Source organism: Typopeltis vanoorti, chromosome 16 (genome assembly GCF_054136105.1).
Source record: "Typopeltis vanoorti isolate ZY-2024b chromosome 16, IOZ_Tvanoo_1.0, whole genome shotgun sequence".
NCBI lineage: Eukaryota > Metazoa > Arthropoda > Arachnida > Uropygi > Thelyphonidae > Typopeltis > Typopeltis vanoorti.
The window spans coordinates 110,677,718-110,692,423 of NC_143564.1; the positions used below are offsets into that span (position 1 = coordinate 110,677,718).

Below are 14,706 nucleotides of genomic sequence, written 5' to 3' on the forward strand. Positions count from 1 at the left end.
TGGAGTACCTTTGAGGACAGAAGGGTATGCAAGAGATGGATTGCATTTGAAGACATAAGGATGCAGTCCGTTGAAGAGAATTGTTTACTGGGGATGTGAGTCTTATAAAAGTGGAAACTATATTTGCTAAGGGTGGAGAGTAGAAGGGATGGCCTCTTGTGGGAATGGTGGATTGGAAAATGACTAGATAAACAGTATAGTTCAGAGCTAAGTAGAAGTCATGGAAAGTAATAATTGTTATGAGAATACAGACAATGCATTGGTTTTTCTATATACAAATGCCAAGAGTATTTAGGAATAAAGGTAATGAGCCTGTAGCATAGCCTAACTCTACCAGAAGATCATTCTTATTAGTGAAACTTGGTTGGAAGAGTAGGATTCCCTGACAGGAAAAGAAATGGATGGGTATAGCATATTACTTATGATAAGTGATGAGCTGCGATTCTCATGATAGAGAATCACGGAGCAAATGATACACTGATGGCTTTGAGAACCTATGGGAGAAGGAAGGCATCGACAGGACAGATATTTAGTCGGATGTCACTGAAAGATGAGGAATATAGAGGGCAATGAATAGGAAATGTTCAGTCAAGTTTGGCGAGTACAAAACGAATTATCTATATATCGAGGCTTAAGTGCTGGGAGGAACTGGCATTAATCCTTCAACACCAGTTCCTCCCAGCACTTAAGCCTCGATATAAAGATAATTCGAATATTTGATGATGATGAATAGAAGTTCATCATCATCAAATTCCTGGCATGTACTCTCAAGGGGTGTACAGGATATGATAGTACTACATGAAAAATTACCTCATTACTAACTTCCTATCTACAATTTTCCTCCAAATCAATCTGTTACCTGTCAAGACCCCAACATTATCAGATTTTATATTTCTGTCTTCTAAGGAACTTTTACTGTATCAATCCACCTACATGTTGGTCTTCTTCTGGATCTTTTTCCTGCCAATCTGGCAGAGAACACTTGTTTTGCTAATCTTTCCTCTCCCATTCTGAAACTTTGTCCAGTTCATATAGAAATGGACCTGGTAAAGTTTGTTATATAAGGCAATTTGATACTGTTTACATGTCTTAGTTATTTCTTCAATACTTTCATATAAAAGGCAAGTTATTTTGAAGTGATAAAACTGTTGAAAAGGTTTTTAATAATTAATTCAGTGGATTTTGCTGATACTTTCATTTGATAATCAAAAGCAAGCCAAGTGCAGTGGATGAAGAAAACATGTTTTTTTTTTATTGTCATATCAGTCATGAATTGGGATGCAAGAAGAGTCCGACTTATGGTGCTGCCATACAGAGAACAGTTCTTACATTAGTCTTTCATCATCAAATTCCTGATATATACCCTCAAGGGGTGTACAGGATATGATAATATCATTACTAACTTCCTATCTACAATTTTCCTCCAAATCAATCTGTTACCTGTCAAGACTCCAACATTATCAGATCTTATATTTCTGTCTTCTAAGGAACTTTTACTGTATCAATCCACCTACATCTTGGTCTTTTTCCTACCAATCTTGCAGAGAACACTTGTTTTGCTAATCTTTCCTCTCCCATTCTGTTTAAGTGACCATACCACCTGAGATTAGCTCTGCTAGCACATTCCTGGATGCTAACAATGTCAAGTTCTTTCCTAATATCCCCGTTTTTAATATGATATTGCCACTGATACCATCTTTTCATGCCTCTAATCTTTCTCAAGACTCATCTGTGGTCTCTAGTCTTTCGTCATGTGTTTTATTTCTAACCTAGCTTTCAGATCCATAAGTTAAAATTGGTTTGAACACTGTCTTGTATACAGCTAATTTAGTGTTTTGACTAATTTCTCTCTTATACCATATAAATTTATTCATGCTTCCTACCATTCCGGCTTTGTTGATTCCGTTGTTTATTTCCATATTTAATTTACCATCTTACAAATTTTACAAATTTACAAATCTGAAAACAAACCCCAACTCAACATCACCAGAGTTAAAGATCGGTACTATCAACATAAGAAGCCTGAATGGCAAAGAAATGGAGCTAGCTGAGGAATTAGATAAGTACCAGATCGACATAATAGGGGTGACTGAAACAAAAAAGACCAAAACTGGTGAGATCTTTCTGAGCAATAAATACAAAATGTTATATTCAGGCAATGACAATCAAGGAAAAGAAGGAGTAGCCATAGTATTCAACACAAAATATGAGGCTAATCTTCTTGAATGGCTGTCAGTCTCAAGTAGAGTAATGTGGGCAAATATGAGAATGGGGAACTGGACAATGAGACTTATTTGTGCCTATGGTCCCACAGAAGGTTCTACTAAGGTAGAAGTGGAGGAATTTTTTGAGGCTTTAGAAAAAGCAACTGACACAATGAAAAATGAAAAGTTGGTCCTTGTTGGGGATCTAAATAGTAGAGTAGGAAATGATTGTGAGACATACAAAAATATTTTGGGAAAATTTGGAGAAAAGAGCAAAGCTAATAATAATGGCAAATATCTGTTGGATTTCTGCTCAGGACATGGACTGGTTATTACTAACACCATGTTCCAACATAAAAATGTGCACAAATTCACATGGAGAGAAGAGGCTAGGAATAAGAAAAGTCTCATTGACTATGTTATTGTTGATAGTGATGTTTTCTCCCTGGTGCAGGACACCAGAGTGTACAGAGGATTTGAAATTGGAAGTGATCACTATTTAGTCTTGAGCAGGATAAAATTGAATTTCATATTGAAAAGAATAACATGTAAGAAAGTTTTAAAGCGAATTAAAGTTGAGCAGCTCTCAGATGTGAACTGTAGACTAAAATACAGAAATATTATTGAAAAGAAAATGAAAGAGTTTGAGAACAGGAATCAAACCTTGGAGATTCAGTGGCAAACTCTGAAGGAAACATTGATTGATTCTGCCAGAGAGGCATGTGGTGAGGTTGTGTGCAAGGATAAAAAAATCAGAACTCCCTGGTGGACACAGGAAGTTAAAGAGGCAGTGAAGGAAAAGAAGAAAGCATATCAAAAGTTCCTGGCAAATAAGTCAGCTTTTACTCTTACAGAATACAGAGACAAATGTAAGAAAGCTAAACAGTGTGTAAAACTAGCTAAACAAAAGTCATGGGAGGACTTTGGCAAGAATATAGAAAATAAATATCAAGAAGGTGGCAAAATATTCTGGAGGTTGTTGAAGAAGCTTAGGAATGGAGGAAAGAGTGCTGTAAAAGGAATTAGAGATGATAAAGGTGAAATGAAAACAGGAGAAAAAGATATCCTTGAAATATGGAGTAATTACTTTGAAAAACTGCTAAATGAAACAAGCAGTGATGACAGCACAGTGATAAAAAACACTGACCAGGCATGCAGTCAGGAATACATATCCATACTTGAAGTAGAAAAAGCCATCAAAGGCTTGAAATGTGGAAAGGCAGCAGGAGTAGATGATATTCGACCAGAAATGCTGAAGTATGGTGGTATAAGAGTCTTACAGTGGCTGCACTGCATAGTTCAGAAAGCCTGGACAGAGGGACGAATTCCCGATGATTGGAGTAGAGCTCTCATAGTACCCATATATAAAAAGGGAAATAAAACTGAATGTGAGAATTACAGAGGTATTTCCCTACTGAGTGTTCCTGGCAAGATCTATGCAAGTATACTTGAGAAACGGTTGAGAAGAATTGTGGAAGAAAAGCTTGGTGAAGAACAAGCTGGATTCAGGCCAAATAGAGGCTGTCAGGATCAGATCTTCACTTTACGACAAATAGTCGAGAAAGCATGGGAATATAACAAAGATCTGTATTTAAGCTTTGTCGATTTGGAAAAGGCATATGACAAGGTGCCAAGAGAGAAGCTATTCAATACACTGCAGTTATATGGTGTCAATGGGGCATTATATCAAGCAATACTTAGTCTTTATTTGAGTTGTGAGTCAGCAGTTAGAATTGAAGGAAGTACAGGAAGATGGTTTAATGTTAAATCTGGTGTGAGACAAGGATGTACATTATCCCCTCTGTTATTCATTATCTATATGGATCACATTATGAAGGAATGTGGTATTAAACCTGATATCAAAATTGGAGATGTTAATATCAGCTCTTTGCTTTATGCGGATGATGTTATACTTCTAAATAAATCCGCTACAAGTCTGCAAGATTCTCTGACTAAATTGAATAGCTGTTGTAATAGATATGGTATGAAGGTCAGCAATAAAAAGTCAAAGACAATGAAAATAGGCAGAATCATTGAAAATGTCAACTGTGCTGTGAATGGAGGACCTGTGGAACAAGTAAAACATTTCAGCTACTTAGGCACAATTTTTAGTGAAGATGGTAAACTAAATATAGAAATAGACAACAGAATCAGCAAAGCTGGTGTCGTGGGAAGTCAATTGAATAAATTCATATGGAATAAGAAAGAAATTAGTCGGAACACTAAATTAGCTGTATACAAGACTGTGTTCAAACCAATTTTAACTTATGGATCTGAGAGCTGGGTCAGAAGTAAAACACTTGACCAAAGACTAGAGACCGCAGATATGAGAGTCCTGAGAAAGATTAGAGGCGTGAACAGATGGCATCAATGGCAATATCATATTAAAAATGAGGATATTAGGAAAGAACTTGACATTGTCAGCATCCAGGAATGCGTTAGCAGAGCTAATCTCAGATGGTATGGTCACTTAAATAGAATGGGAGAGGAAAGATTAGCAAAACAAGTGTTCTCTGCCAAGTTGGCAGGAAAACGACCCAGAGGAAGACCAAGATATAGGTGGATTGATACGGTACAAAGTGCCTTAGACGATAGAAATATAAGATCTGACAATGTTGGAGTCTTGACAAGTAACAGACTGATTTGGAGGAAAATTGTAGATAGGAAGTTAGTAATGATGTAATTTTTTCATGTAGTACTGTCATATCCTGTACACCCCTTGAGGGTACATGGCAGGAATTTGATGATGATGATGATGATGATGATGATTTACCATCTTCATTAAAAAATGTGCCTAAGTAGCTGAAATGTTTTACTTCTTTTATAGGTTCTCCATTCACAATGCAGTTGATATTTTCAATGCTTCTGCCTATTTTCATTGTCTTGTTATTGCTGACCTTCATATCAAATCTATTACAACTGTTATTCAAGTTAGTCAGAGATGACATAATCTGCATAAACTAAAGAGCTGAGATTAACATCTCCAGTTCTAATACCACTTACCTTCATAATGTGATCCACATAGATAATGAATAACAGAGGGGATAATGTACATCCTTGTCTGATAATAGATTTGACATCAAAACCATCTTTGTGTACTTCAATTATAACTGCTGACTCAAATAAAGATGAAGTATTGCTTGCTATAATGCCCTGCTGACACCATGTAAGTGTAGCGTTTTGAATGGCTTGTCATATGCCTTTTCCAGATCTACAAAACTTAAATACAGATCTTTGTTATATTCCCATGATTTCTCAACTCTTTGTCGTAAAGTGAAAATCTGATCCTGACAGCCTCTATTTGGCCTGAATCCAGCTTTTTCTTCACCTAGTTTCCCTTCCACAATCTTTCCAACTGTTTCTCAAGTATACTTGCATAAATCTTACCAGGAATATTCAGTAAAGAAACACATCTACAATTTTCGCATTGTTTTATTTCCCTTTTTGTATAATGGTACTATGAGAGCTGTACTAAAATCATCAAGAATTTGTTCCTCTCTCCAGGCCTCTCCTGAACTATGAACTGCAGCCACTGGAAGAATTTTATACCTCCATACTTCAGTATTTCTGTTCAAATATCATCTACTCCTGCTGCCTTTCCACATTTCAGGTTTTTGATGGCTTTTTCTACTTAAAGTATGAATATGTACTCCTCATAGCATGCCTATTGAGTGTTTTTTTACCATTATCCTGATTGTTTCATTTAGTAATTTTTTGAAGTAATTACTCCATGCATCAAGGATATCTTTTTTCCATTCATGTCACCTTTATCATCTCTAATTCCTATTACGAGGGAGGTATGAAAAGTTCTCGACCTAACAATGAACTTATAATTTCAAAATTATTTTATTTTTCAACATAATCTCCCTTAAGACTAATAGATTTATTCCAGCAATGCTCCAGTGCCATTATCACATCCCTGTAGTGATTCTAGGGAAGATATGCAAAATACTCCTCTACAGCTGCAATCACCTCTTGATTTGAAGAAAAACGCTGTCCACCGAGGAAGAGTTTTAGTTTTAAGAAGAGATAGAAATCAGAGGGAGCCAAATATGGGGAATAGGGTGGATGTTCCAACAATTCACAGTGTAGAACCCTTAATTTTTTCATTGCCAAAACACCTTCGTGGGTAGGTGAATGATGAAAGATGATTTTTTCTTCTAGTCTGGTTAACAGATCAAAATAATATTTCCTAGTCATTGTTTTACCCTTTTCAAGATAATAAACATCCCAAAACACCAATGCCATGACGTTTCCTGCTGATGGAACCGACTTTGTCTTCTTTGGCGCTGAACAACCAGCTTCTGTCCAGCATTTGACTGCTGTTTGGATTCTGGTGTGTAATGGTGAATACCAGTCTTATCCATAGCAATAAATTGACACAAAATCAGTTTTATTCTTGTTGAAATACTCCAAGCACTGTTCAGAGATTTTCATGCGAATGCATTTTTGATCTGCTGTGAGCAAGTGCAGCATCCATCTTGCGCAAAGCTTTTTCATTTGCAATTCTTCATGAAATATATATTGTACACATTCTTTTGAAATGCGTTTGGTCTCAGTAATTTTACGCACTTTGACTCACCGGTCATCCAATACCATATAATGCACATTATCAAAGACTTCTGGTGTTGTTGCACTTTTTGAAAGTGCTTCAAGACTGGTACGGCCACATTTAAACTCAGCATCCCATTTCTTAATTGTCGAAAACAAAGGAGAAGAGTGCCCATAAACTTTTATGAACTTCGAATGAATTTCTTTTGCCATTAAACTTTCTTTTACAAAAAATTTTATAACAGCACGATACTCAATTTTATCCATTTTAAGGGATACAGGCAACGCTTTTGCTTCAGACAACTGTATAAAATAAACTACTTGATAGAATGACTTGCAATTTCACATGGATGCTTATGATAGATGTACCAACTTAGAAAAAAAAATCTTGGCGATAGTGTTGCCATCTATGGTCAAGGTTGAGAACTTTTCAGACCACTCTCGTATAGTACTCTTTCCAAGGTTTGGTTCTTGTTCTCAAATCCTTTCATTTCTTCTTGAATAATGTTCATGTATTTTAGACTACAGTTCACATCTGAGAGCTGCTCAACTTTTATTTATTCACTTTAAAACTTTCTTACATGTTCTTCTTTTTAATATTAAATTTTATCCTGCTCAAAACTAAATGGTGATCACTTTCAATTTCAAATAATCCTCTGTACACTACTGTACAGAGGATTTAAAACATCACTATCAACAATAACATAGTCAATGAGACTTTTCTTAATCCTTGCATCTTCTCTCCATGTGAATTTGTGTACATTTTTATGTTAGAACACTGTGTTACTAATACTCAGTCCATGACCTGAGCAGAAATCCAACAGGCATTTGCCATTATTATTAGTGTTGCTCTTTTCTCCAAATTTTTCCAAAATATTTTTGTATGTCTAACAATCATTTCCTATTCTGCTATTTAGATCTCAAACAAGGATCAACTTTTCTTTTTTCATTGTGTCAAATGCTTTCTCTAAGGCCTAAAAAAATTCCTCCACTTCTACCTTTAGAACCTTGTGGGAATATAGGCACATATATTAGTCTCATTGTCCAGTTCCCCATTCTGATATTTGCCCACATCACTTTACTTGATGTTGCCCGCCATTCAAGAAGATTATCCTTATATTTAGTTTTGAAAACTATAGATACTCCTTTTTCCTGGTTGTTATTGCCTGAATATAACATTTTTGATTTATTGTTTAGAAAGATCTCACCAGTTGTCTTTTCTGTTTCAGTCATCCCTATGTCGTTCTGGTCTGGTACTTATCCAATTCCTCAGCCACCAAGCTAGAACTCTGATAATGTTGAGTTGGGATGTGGATCAGGATTTGTTCCAGTTGCTGAATTTTTGCTGTTCTGTGTTGTTTTCCCTAATGAAAACAATGAATGCCTTGTTTAACCGGGCAAGGCCCCAGCTATCACGAAGTTCTCTGATGTTGTACCATCATTTTACATCGTGGTTTAAGCCAATAAGAATACAATTTGGTCGGCTAATTCCCAAATTGCCAGCCCATCCTTGTTCATTCAGTATCCAGGTAGATACTGAACAGGGTGTACCATGAAAAGGTGAGGAGTGGACATTAGGTCAGAAGCCCTGGTCAGTTCTCCGCATTCCTTTAAAGGCTATGTGGAGGTCTCTTCTCAGTTTGAGACCCTTAAGCACCCTTGGATAGAAGATTCAAAATACTATTCAATTTTTCCTGTATTTTGTCTAAGTCACAGAGATATCTTTCCAGAGTACAATACAAGACTTGTAACGCAAAACTAAGTGAAACATGTGGATGAAACACTAGTTTTAACTAGTGGGGGGGGGGGTACTCTCTATAATTGCATGTTGATGGCCTCAAATGTAAACTGGGATCTCAAAATATTAGTATTTCACATATGTTGGGAAGTTTTATGAATCCATATTTATTCAGGTTAGACTGATTTCTCAGGGCAGCTGCAGAAATCTAAGAAGTATTTCTCTCCTAAATCTGCTGCAACAGAATATTGTAGTTTTCTTCAAGTTGATTCTATGAATCATATCTAGAGCATGATCTGCAAGGCCTGACTGATCAGTCATGATTATAGATGTGCTTTTTATGTTTACCTATGTGGATGGGTGGCTGATCTTCCTATATGGTCCATAGTAGGCCAACTGGCAGGAACAGAGAACTCTACATACACCACCAGGACCTGATCAAGGAGGGAGCTAGTCCTTAATGGATCAGATAAGAATATCAGTATCACTTGAGGCTTGAAAGATGAGAAAAAGTTCTATTTCTTTAGAATTCTGGCTTTAATTCCAATGTCTATGGGACGCGGATAGTCATAGCATTACTAAAACCCATCTGAAGAGAAAGTCATAGACTGGGAGACGTTCCCTCCCTCCCTCCTCTACAGAAACTATAACCATTAAATTAGGTGTTCATTTTAAAATTTTATGGAATTTACAACCGTGTTAAAAAACTTTTTTTATTATCCCTTGAATTTCACAAGGAAGCCTGTGAGATTATCAGCAACCACCCCAATCTGAACAACAATGATGGTTTAAAAATTCCAAACATTTGGAAGGTATATATTCGACCTTCCTCACCAAGAACTATAAAAAGGACTGTAGAAAATCCAGTATTGTAAATCAAAAATAAGAATTGGAATACTAAAAATAGGACACCAATTGTTTCTGAAAGAAAATCATCTAAAAAAATGTTTATTCCTGTCATTGTAAAAATAGAATTTAGCTTGATGTAAAAATTTATTTTTTATTTTATTTTATTTTATTTATTTTTATTTTTATTTTATTTATTTATTTTTTTAAATTTTTTTTTTTTTTCACCAGAGGTCACGCCAGTAAAATAACATGTGATCAAATCATTGTTTCTCTAGCTTACAGTTAATGATGTAACTCAGCTTGTTCTGTATACTTATACTTATGTACGCTCTAGATGATGATCTTGATGTGAAGATCGAAACGTCAGGATAATAAAAAAAGTTTTTTTTAACACGGTTGTAAATTCCATAAAATTTTAAAATGAATGCTGATCACCGTGTAACCCTAAAAGAAAGGATTAAATTAGGTGTGGTGTATGGGAGATCTGGAAAGTTTTGATAAACACTGAGAACAATAAGCTTATGTAAGTAACTAATGCTCGTGTATCCTCTTATGTTCCTTCTTGTAGTATATCAGTTGCTTTAATGTCATTTTTGTTCTAGTGTTTATCAGAACTTTCCAGACTCCCCTCATATATGGTCGAGTTCTGCTGCAAGAGAGTCCTTACTGCAACAAAAGCCATAGGCTCTAATGGGAACTCCTGTGAATATATTTGCTTATGTGATATAGGTTTCCTGTATATTAAAAAAGGGGAAGTTACTATTAGGAAGAAGTGCTACCAAGGTGTCTATGGAAGGCTAGACTATTATTATTTTCCTTTATCATCATAAATTGTATTCCAGGGTGTATATTACTGAGGTGACAAAGGAAAGAGTAATGTCTCTGGGCCATTAGGCCAAAGAATTTTTTTTTTTTTTCTAAGTTGGTACATCTGTCATAAGCATCCATGTGAAATTGCAAGTCATTTTATCAAGTAGTTTGTTTTATACAGATGACTGAAGCAAAAGTGTTGTCTATATCCCTTGAAATGGATAAAATTGAGTACCGTGCAGTTATACAATTCTTTGTAAAAGAAGGTTTAATGGCAAAATAAATTCAAAGTTCATAAAAGTTTACGGGCACTCTTCCCCTTTGTTTTCGACAATTAAGAAATGGGATGCTGAGTTTAAATGTGGCCGTACCAGTCTTGAAGATGATTAACGTGACGCACTTTAAAAAAGCGTAACACTATCAGAAATCATTGATCAAATGCATGATATGGTATTGGATGACCAGCGAGTCAAAGTGCGTGAAATTGATGAGACTATAGGCATTTCAAAAGAACATGTAGGATATATTTGCATAAAAAAGCTTTGTGCAAGATGGGTGCCATGCTTGCTCACAGCAGATCAAAAATGCACTCACATGAAAATCTCTGAACAGTGCTTGGAGCAGTTTAACAAGAATAAAACTGATTTTGCGCATCGATTTATTACTAAGGATGAGATTTGGATTCACCATGACACACCAGAATCCAAACAGTAAACCAGTGGACAGAAGCCAGTTGTTCAGCGCCAAAGAAGATAAAATTGGTTCCATCAGCAGGAAAGGTCATGGCATCAGTATTTTGGGATGTTAAAGGCATTTTGTTTATTAATTATCTTGAATTGTTTATTAATTGTTTATTAATTATCTTATCTGGACTGGTTGGCCAAGTGGTTAGTGTATCTACTCTCCAGCCAAGAGGCTGCAGGTTCAAATCCCACCATGGGCATGAATGTTTGTGACTGTCCTAACTAACTTTGTATGGAAAGAGAATCTGTGGAATACCACTTCTGGTAGAGACTTCACTCCCGAAATCCTTGAGATACGGGAGTGACCACATACTATCCAGTGATGCTAAATGTGAATAACTAGTTAAACCATATTATTATTATTAACTCAAGACCCCATGGAGTCAAAGACTAGAAGATCCTTTTTTCATGCACACACACAGCTCATCATAACGTGCCTTAGACACACTCAAATTCTCTGTAGACACCACACTCTCATGCAAGGCATTCCAATCATTCACAACTCTGCAAGCAAAAAAACCTGTTTTTCACTCCCCTGCTCACACCCTCCTTATACAGTTTCTAAGGATGACCTCTGGTTCTCCCCTGATATCCCACTGTTTTCTGTAAACATCTCCAACATCGATCATATAACAACCCCTTACTAACTTGTGGGTCTATCATATCACCCCTCTTCCTCCTATCCACTAGACTCTGTAAATTGCATTTTCTCAACCTTTCCTCATATTCAACATTCAAGAGATCAGACACTACCTTAGTCAGTCTCTGGACCCTTTCCAACATCTCTTTGTCCTTTTGAAAACCAGATGACATATAGAATTCAGTTAAAGCTGAAAGAAACTTTGTCCAGTTCACATAGAAATGGGCCTGGTAAAGTTTGTTATATAAGGCAATTTGATACTGTTTACATGTCTTAGTTATTTCTTCAATACCTTCATATAAAAGGCAAGTTATTTTGAAGTGATAAAACTGCTAATAAGGTTTTTAATAGTTTATTCAGTGGAGTTTGCTACTACTTTCATTTGATAATCAAAAGCAAGCCAAGTGCATTGGATGAAGACAACATGTTTTTTTTTATTGTCATCAGTCATATTATTCATAACTTGGGATGCAAGAAGAGTCTGACTTATGCTGCTGCCATACAGAGAACAGTTTTTACATTAGTCTTTCATCATCATCAACAAATTCCTGATATATACCCTCAAGGGGTGTACAGGATATGATAGTACTACATGAAAAATTACATCATTACTAACTTCCTATTTAGAATTTTCTTCCAAATCAATCTGTTACCTGACAAGACTCTAACATTATCAGATCTTATATTTCTATCTTCTAAGGCACTTTTTACTGTATCACTCAACCTATATCTTGGTCTTCCTTTGGGTCGTTTTCCTGCCAACCCGGCAGAAAACACTTGTTTTGCTAATCTTTCCTCTCCCATTCTATTTAAGTGACCATACTACCTGAGACGAGCTCCTAATGCATTAATGGAAGCTGACAAAGAACTTAACAAAAATGTCAAATTCTTTCCTAATATCCTCATTTTTAATATGATATTGCCACTGCTGCCATCTATTCATGCCACTAATCTTTCTCAGGACTGTCATATCTGCGGTCTCTAGTCTTTAGTCAAGTGTTTTACTTCTTTATTATATTCCCATGATTACTCAACTATCTGTCGTAAAGTGAAAATCTGATCCTGACAGTCACTATTTGGCCTGAATAAAGCTTGTTCTTCACCAAGCTTCTCCTCTACAATCCTTCTCAACCGTTTCTCAAGTATACTTGCATATATCTTACCAGGAACATTCAGTAGAGAAATACCTCTGTAATTCATACAATCAGTTTTATTTCCCTTTTTATGTGTATGGGTACTATGAGAGCTCTACTCCAATCATCTGGAATTCATCCCTCTGTCCAGACCTTCTCAACTATACAGTGCAGCCACTGTAAAACTTATAAACCTCCAAACTTGAGCATTTCTGGTCGAATATCATCTATTCCCTGCCTTTCACATTTCAGGCTTTTGATGGCTTTTTCTACTTCCAGTATGAATATATATTCCTGACTGCAAGCCTCGTCAGTGTTTTTTACCTGTGCTGTTATCACTGCTTGTTTCATTTAGCAGTTTTTCAAAGTAATTACTCCATACTTCAAGGATATCTTTTTCTCCTGTTTTCATTTCACCTTTATCATCTTTAATTCCTTTTACAGCTCTCTTTCCTCCATTTCTGAGATTCTTCAACAACCTCCAGAATATCTTGCCACCTTCTTGATATTTATTTTCTATGTTCTTACCAAAATCCTCCATTCACTTTTGTTTATACACAGCATTTAGCTTTCTTACATTTGTCTCTGTATTCTCTAAGATCACAAGTTGACTTATTTGCCAGGAACTTTTGATATGCGTTCTTCTTTTCTTACACTGCCACTTTAACTCCATGGTGTCCACCATGGAGTACGGATTTTTCTATCCTTGCAGACAACCTCACCACATATCTCTCCGGCTGAATTAATCAGTGTTTTTTTTTTTAGGACTAGCCACTGAATCTCCAAGGTTTGGTTCTTGTTCTCAAACTGTTTCATTTTTTCTTCAACCATGTTTGTGTATTTTAGTCTACATTTCACATCTGAGAGCTGCTCAACTTTTATTCGCTTTAAAACTTTCTTACATAGTGATGTTTTCTCCCTTGTGCAGGACACCAGAATGGACAGAGGATTTGAAATTGGAAGTGATCACCATTTAGTCTTGAACAGGATAAAATTGAATTTCATCTTGTTCTTCTTTTCAATATGAAATTCAATTTTATTCTGCTCAAGACCAAATAGTGATCACATCCAATTTCAAATCCTCTGTACACTCTGGTGTCCTGCACCATCACTATCAACTATAACATAGTCTATGAAGGTTTTCTTGCCTCTTCTCTCAATGTGAATTTGTGCACATTTTTATGTTGGAACATTGTGTTAGTAATAACCAGTCCATGTCCTGAGCAGAAACCAACAGGGATTTGCCATTATTATTAGCTTTGTCCTTTTCTCCAAATTTTCCAAAACATTTTTGTATGTCTGACAATCATTTCCTACTCTGCTATTTAGATCTCCAACAAGGACCAACCTTTTCATTGTGTCAGTTGCTTTCTCTAAAGTCTCAAAAAATTCCTCCACTTCTATCTGAGTAGAACCTTCCGTGGGACCATAGGAACAAATCAATCTCATTGTCCAGTTCCCCATTCTAATATTTGCCCACATCACTCTATTTGAGACTGCCTGCCATTCAAGAAGATTAGCCTCGTATTTAGTGTTGAATACTATAGCTACTCCTTCTTTTCCTTGATTTTCATTGCCTGAATATAACATTTTGTATTTATTGCTCAGAAAGATCTCACCAGTTTTTGTCTTTTTTTTTTTTGTTGTTTTAGTCACCCCTATTATGTCGATCTGGTACTTATCTAATTCTTCAGCTAGCTGCATTTCTTTGCCATTCAGGCTTCTTATGTTGATAGTACCGATCTTGAATTCTATTGATGTTGAGTTGGGGCAGGTTTTAAGTAAGATGAGTAGCTAGACTGTTCCTCATGTTGTTTGGAGTTGTAATGTGGAGAATATATTCGTACTTGCCATATTAAGTAGTTGATTTTATGCTGTAGATATTTATCTTTCTTTTTGTAAAATTAAACATTTTTATTTTGGTTATAAAGTATTTGGAGACAGTCTCTTAATGGTGTAAATAGTTATGGGAGTCATCTAGAACAGTGCTTCCCAAACTTCTGAATGTTAGGGCCCCCTTTCGAAAAATTAAAATATT

At 35.9% G+C, this 14,706-nt stretch overlaps 1 protein-coding gene across 2 annotated transcripts in view; it reads right to left on the reverse strand.

Moving 5' to 3' along the window:
• eIF3j (eukaryotic translation initiation factor 3 subunit j) overlaps positions 1 to 14,706 on the reverse strand; it is a 192,270-nt gene that overhangs the window by 168,489 nt on the left and 9,075 nt on the right. The window lies entirely within an intron of this gene.